Source organism: Micropterus dolomieu, linkage group LG20 (assembly GCF_021292245.1).
Source record: "Micropterus dolomieu isolate WLL.071019.BEF.003 ecotype Adirondacks linkage group LG20, ASM2129224v1, whole genome shotgun sequence".
Classification (NCBI taxonomy): domain Eukaryota; kingdom Metazoa; phylum Chordata; class Actinopteri; order Centrarchiformes; family Centrarchidae; genus Micropterus; species Micropterus dolomieu.
In genome coordinates, this window is record NC_060169.1 from 7,412,999 (window position 1) to 7,420,299 (window position 7,301).

The 7,301-nt window shown below is 38.3% G+C and overlaps 1 long non-coding RNA gene across 1 annotated transcript; it reads left to right on the top strand.

The window, feature by feature from the left end:
* The first annotated feature begins 600 nt into the window (after window positions 1-600).
* LOC123959548 lies at window positions 601-6,194 on the top strand. Its single transcript, XR_006822332.1, has 4 exons — window positions 601-673; window positions 4,951-4,998; window positions 5,099-5,239; window positions 5,931-6,194. It is a non-coding gene; the product is annotated as an uncharacterized LOC123959548 (long non-coding RNA).
* The last annotated feature ends 1,107 nt before the right edge of the window (window positions 6,195-7,301 follow it).

Sequence of the window (7,301 nt, forward strand, 5' to 3'; positions counted from 1 at the left end):
ACCTTTATCACCTTCTTGTCATCATTCTGTCAGCAGGGTGCTGACAACCTCTGTGCTAGGTTAAACAGGGATAGAGTAGTCGGGTTGCAGGTTAAAAATCAGATGATGTCAGGTTGGTGAAAGGATTGACTGGTTGGTGCTATGTGCCTACTATCTGAAAGGATGTTTATTCTTCCTTTTTTTAGTTACAAGAATGAATTAAATCAATCCTCGAAATGTAATTGGAGTTGTTCAAAAGTGGCTGTGTCATAGCTAATCCAGAGTGATACAATGATACAGACACTGTTACTGGCCCATACTTGCTTTGTTAAATTATCCAACTAAATTCCACTAGCCTGGGAACCAGACCAATCTGAGTTATGCTTCATTTGCTGCGGCAGATATATCTGACCCCCTTTCCATTTAGAAAGATTAGAAAGTGGATTTGGTCTGACCTATCACACATCCATCACTCACATGGGGTGGGTTTCATACAATGACTGACAGAGGTTTGAAAAGTCACACAGCAATCGCTGCTCTGGTTGGTTGCAGGTCTGGACTTGCATCGAGTCTGCAGCCCATCCATCGTAGCACACCAGGCTCATTAAAACTCAGATCAAACTCATTTTTGTGCTGCTTGAAAACAGACCAAGCACTGCCCTAACTTTCCAGGACTGCATTTCATTCTATTCAGGTGAGTTAGGTCGAGGGTCCTTGTATTGTGCATACTGGCTTACATTGTTAACAGATTTCTTTTTTCACCTGTCCTCTCCCTGCTAATGAGAAGTTAAAATATTTGCCATGAAAAACTCAACTGAGTTTAAAAAGAAAATAGATACTCATGTAAAAACACTTCGTAAACACAATTTATTTCTAAATATATTTGGCATACACCAAGAGATAAGTGAACAATTGACACAGGGACACAAGATAAAACTTCATAATTTTTAATTTTTTAGTAATATGGAAAAATGTTGTTAAAACTACTTCTAATGTCATGTTACAAGCTCAATGGTCACACTTTGAAAGGTGAGCTGCAAATAAGCTTTAAGTTCAAACAGGTTGAATTTTCACGGCAGGGTGAGGCCAAGGACAAAGTGGTGAGCTCAGTGCCATGTCGCTCCTCATGGGAAAACAATCGTCACTTCTCATGTGTTGGCAGCCTCATCCAAAGCAGATTCTAAGTTTACATGAGTCAGTGGGCTTTTTTGTGATGACGCACAGTGCTTCATGGAGATTTGTGCCAGTAAAACGATATATTCATCACACTGAGGGCTTTTTAATTTATTTTAATCTTGCCTGCACCTGTTTGTAATTAGTAGTCACCTTGAACTTAAGTGTGTCAAAATGGGAGAGAGACGCAGGCAGGTGATTCAGTACAGTGGTCAAACAGCACCGTGCACTTTTGGTAACAAGCATTACCATGCTACACCTCATCATCTGCTTACTAATGACAAAGGCACAAGCCACAGTAATGTTCTGTTATTGTGTCTTTTCCAAGCATTTGCATGAGAACACATTGTATTTAATGGATAATTTCAGTCAAAGTGACTCATATTTCTTCCTAAAAAAAAATAAACAGCCAATAATGACAAATGAAGCACACATTAACGTGTGTGTGTGAATGTTGGCAAAAACTGAAAGCTTCCTGTTGATTTAGATTGAAATTATGGTTATGAGTGCTTGAATATCAGAATAATTGTGAACAAGCAAGAACACACAAATTCAAATTCAGAACACATTACAGAACACACAATTAACATGTGAAATGGCACAACTCTTACACCATAAAATCCAACTACAACTGATAATGGAGTCTTCTTAACCATACCTCTTTGCACTGTGCTGTAGTTACAGCACACATGTGCACCTGCTCTATGTGAAAAGTGCAATTGAATTGACTGTGATCAGCAACGCCCTGCGTGGTTGCACCATGCACGAACATCTGTGGTTGTGTCAGTATGTCATGTAAAGAATCATGAAGAGATGAAATATTTCCTTTTTTAAGTGTGGACTTTTGAAGGGTAGAAATAGGTGCGAATCAACAGCTTCATGGTGGTCCAGCAGTGGCAGAAAAGTAAGAGAGAATCAGACAAAGGTGTCAGAGCAGCAGTAATAGAGTGGTGGACGCTTGGCAGACAAGTTGTAGCTGGGTGGCAAAGAAACAGCTCAAGTGTGGCAGGCTGGTTGCCTCTGCCAAGCTGAAACAAGGTGCTGAAACAGGGTGCTGAAACAAGGTGCGTCTGTGTTGACTGTATTTTTGCCAGATTCTGTGGTATTGCCTGAGCCTACAGAGTACTTTTTAATTTATTTATACACAGTGTTACTATGAGATATTTTAGGGTTTGATATAGGAAGTTCATTGAAATGTCACGATAACACTTGAAGCTTTCAAAAATGTCTTAAAGGTACACTGTGGAGCTTTTGACCGCTAGCAGTGCTATGTACCAGTTCTATGAGTGAGCCTCTGTTTTCTTTGTGTTCTTGTGCACGCATGAGCAATGAGCACTACCAAATGGTGACACAACACATTGTTTATTGTTTTTTTGGGTTTTTTTTTACTGAGAAGGGTTTTAAATATGACATGGCTGGAGATTATAGCATAAGTCATATTTAACAATTACTGTCATTATTATTTTATTATTACATTACATTTAGTCATTTAGCTGACGCTTTTATCTAAAGCGACTTACAATTGCTATATATGTCAGTGGTCGCACGTCTCTGGAGCAACTAGTGGTTAAGTGTCTTATTCAGGGACACAATGGTGTCTCACAGTGTATTCAAACCTGGGTCACTCACATCAAAGGCATGTGTCTTATCCACTGCCCCATCACCACCCCATACATTTTTTTTTTTGTTTGTTTTTACTCAGAAGGGCTGATATGGCTGAAAATTATAGCATATGTCATATATTTAACAATTACTCTGTCATTATTATTTAAAAATTAAATTAAATTAAAACATAGTCAACGGTGCACATCATCTTTCAGCACCAGTGGCAGCACTGAGCACAATGTTCTTGAACAAAGGAAGCAGCCTCCTGGACCAGACAATATGGCAAACTGTATAGGGATTTGCATCTCATCATTTTGCCTTCAGATGTGGTCGAACAGCATGTTGTATGACCTGGTTTGTTTCCACCACATACCGCTGCCTTTACTCTGAAACAACTTTGTGACCAGATTTTCGCTCCCTGTAGAGAATAAGCCTGAACGGCAGAGATCATTTGTTATGCTAGAATATACAGTTGTATGTTTATATTCCCTTGTGCCTTGTGTGAGCTGACCAAATAAACTACACTGGCTGTGTTGATTGCAATAAAGGAATATGTCACCCAAATGCAGCAGCATTTTAAAAGTTTCAGGCTGTGGCTTTGTAGAAAATGGTTTTTGGAAGGAGATTTATTGCTCTAAATAATAAAAAAACAAAATAAGACGAATACTTGAGTAACTCTACATATTTATAGGAGTGCTTGTAAAATACTGTCATAACTCTTTTCTTGTTTGTGCTTTCTTTTTTCATTTCCCTCAATGAAACTCTCTAGTCAGTTCTATCAAATGATTCTTTGTTTACTTGTAGTATATTGACATTTCCATTCTGATCTGTCTGATCTTCCTTTCTGATGCCTTTCTCTGTGGCATTTTTGAGCTGTCTCTCTTCCACACTACAACTGTTTGCTGTCGCTTATACCACTTTGGTTCTGATGTTTCATCTTTGTTTTTGTGAACTCCACACCTTTCTTTTCCTGAGTCATATATAGTATGACATCCTCCGACATGCTCCATCTTATCTGTCCTGCTCTCAGTGCTTCCTTTTAGCTTGCCTAATGCGGTTTGCCAGCCGGTTTCACCATTCCCTTTTGTCAGTAGCCCTAGGCCATTTTACTCTGGACGTTTCTGCCCTCTGGTCTTTTCCTTCTTTGGCTGCTTGAACTCTTGACCCTACAGACCTAGCACTCTGGTATTTCTGTCTACAGCTTGGTTTGTTATGTGTCAGTGGACTTGTATCTTTGACTTTTCAAGAAGGGCTGATCAATATGAGGTCCCTGTTTGTCAAGCACCTCTTTTTACTTAGTGTGTTTCAGGTCTATTTTATAACAAAGGGCAGACTTGTTTTTCTCTCAACTAATGTTTTATAGCCATGTCTTTTTTTCATATTCAAGCCATTTGTCCCATCCCATAAATTCTCCTCAAACTCAAAAAGTCTCTCAAAGTCTCCATTCGTAACTTTTCATAGTGTTTAGTGGATGTAAGCAGCATGTAAACCAGCCTTGTATACAGCTCTTGTTGGGTGCAGGCCCATTACATCCTCAGTTGGGTCTTTTCTCTCCCATCAGCTATTACTACTGTTATTGTTGTTGCATGGTCTTTCAACAGCTGTCAGCAGTAATATTCACAGCAGTCATTAGATGAATCTCACTGAGGCAATTATACACAGGATCTGAATTGAATAAACTACATGCTTCACACTGTGGGGCAGAACAATGGCTCTGGTGTTAGTTGAGGTCGTCAGTTAAGTTGTTGACTGACATATTATGAAGGAATTGCTGACTACAAAATTTTAGTCAAACTGATAAAGTGTCACATTAAGAAAAAAATAAAGATGGTTTAGAGGCAAGATTTACTGTTGACAGTGACAGATAGAGACAAAATGCTGAGTACAACTAACAGATTTAGTGAGAGGAGAGAGGAGTAGAAAATAGTGCACCATCAGGTTTTCCATTAAATAAATTTAAAATCGAAATAGCCACGCCAAATATGGATAAGAGTTAACTGGGTTTTGGCCTGATTTCTCATTGCATAGACTTAGTATTAGTGCCAGTATTTCAAATGTTGGGAAGCTGATTTTAGGCATAATGCATACATTTGAAACATACAGTAATGCCCAGCTTGGACCTCACTTGGCACGTTTAGTTGAAACGCTTAGTGAAATTCTGTACCGCTTTTTAATGAGTTGCTTTCGTTACAGCATAGAGCCGTCTTGTCTTGTCTGTACAGAGTGATCTCATTCATCCAGGTAACGTAAAGCAAGGTCCAAATAAAATGATCCACTGGACTTCAGTTATGAAAGAAAATATCTTTTGCTGTTTATCCAATTGGCTTCCTTCTAATGGCAGGCAGGAGTATCTTCAGAATTTTTCCAGTTGGGCAGATGGCCAGAAGCTGCAGAAGGACCTGTCTGTCCTACTGTGTTGCCATTACTGCAGGTCATCAAGAGGCCACCCAATACTCCACTGGGGGTGGTATGTTTTATGGAGGTAATTTTTCATTATGATAATCTTTTAGGATTTAAAACAATGCGCTAAAATATAGCAATAATGGTTTTTTTATCATTTGTAAATGAAGCCAAATCTGCAGAAACCTTAGTAGCTACTACCGACTCACTACTAATTTCCCAACATTATTCACTCTTGGAATACAGCTGTAGCAACTGTTTAAGGTTTTTTATGGTTGTGTTTAGCAGTTCCAACACTTGATTGGGGGTAGATAAAGAACCTGGTCTTGGACAACAGTGATTTAAAGCATGAGACACATAATTATTTTATTATATTACGTAGGGCTCAGGATGATATATACTTTAGGTGTATGGCCACCATCCATTCCACCCACCTTCCTGCAACTTACATGCGGTACAACAAACTAACTATTCCTTCACTAGAAAAAAAATTACAAATGACCATAATCTTTACAAAACTTTTATGGCAAAACAAATAAGTGGTATAGAACCATACGTTTGAGGTGACAGGGTTGGAATGACAGATGATTTCACCAGGTTTGTTGGACTGACACTGAAAGTGACAAAGTCACAAATTAATGGAAATAAACTAAAGTATTGTATGTCTGAAACTTAATTTCATTTGTTAGTCATGCGAGGATGATGTGGTTACCTACACTTGCAAATTTAATCAAATAACTTTTTTCTTTTTCTTTTTTTTTATTTTAATGAAGGACAACTCTCCAAGACAGAGCTTCACAAAAGGGTCATAATGCAGGACCCACCTTAAAGACCTTATCATGTTACTTGATGTTGTGCTTTAATAGTACACGTTCCCATGTTCCCAAACAAAATTACAATTTACCACAAACCCATTGCAACATAGTGATCCGTGTGAGGTTCGATGAGGCTGTTGAGGCCCCCTGGGAATCTGGGAATGTGTAAAGTTTGTAGAACAGGGTAACTTACAGGGTAATATTCACATGCAGCAAACACCACTAAAGTCTTGTGGAACATTTTATCCTATTAATAATCAGAATAGGAGCCTATCAAAGTAAAACTGCCTCATGTAAACACCTCAGTCAAAATAAACTTGCATATTCTAAATGAAACTTGGGAAAAGTGTGATTTATCCTATTTGGAAAATCGATATGTGAGCACTAATATTGTTAATCTACTCTGGATGCAGGTGCACTAGTATATAATTCTTTATGTTTAAGTTTTGACACACAGCATAATGAGTACTCTGATCTGTCCAGAGTAAGGCCGCCTGCAATGCTTTTGTCTGCAGACAATAAGCAAATTAAACAATGGCAGTCTGAGTTCCTTTGGCCCTGCCTAATGTAAGGTTTAGACTAAATGAAATCCTGATCTTGTTTGTTTAAATGGCATGTCATTTACCCAAATCATTTTGTGCAGCTGTCTGCCTCCCTTATCTACCATCTACTACTTTACAGTCACAATTCGTGGAATTTCTCTCTTCTACTGCACAAAATGACAACAAAGGGGTTTGATGTTTCTCAATCGCATTCATAGTTTAAATTAAAAACCATGCCAAATTCTTGCCTCTGGTCTGTCTCTAAACATTTTTAAGGGGAGCAGAAATTTCTCTCTTTGATCAAGGGTGTATTGTTATTTTATCCCACTTTTAAAGCAGCCATTACACATTATAAGCACACTTTGTGTTCTCATATCTTTAATGAACTTCCCACAGAATTGTCTCTCTTTGTCAATTTGAGTGCAGACGGTGCAGTCTCCTCCACAGAGGATCTGTTAATGATTTTACCCATCTGTGCATTATTATTCTATATTATCTGTGCTCCATCCAGAAAACAATCAACAATCAGATCATCTGGACTTAGATTAAATTTTTTCTAAACTTACCTCTGAAGGTTTTTATTCACTTTGTTGATCACTTTGTAATCACTGCCCTGACAGGTGTTCCTGCTGCTCAGATCGTTAACTCTGAGAAATTATTAACTGTGCAATAATCAGCGCATCAGTTCACTGTTGCCTCACATGATTTACTTCTGAGCTCACTTATTAAGACATTTTCCATCAATTTCACTGAAAGACCAGGGGTTGCCTAGAGAGTATTCTTTTAG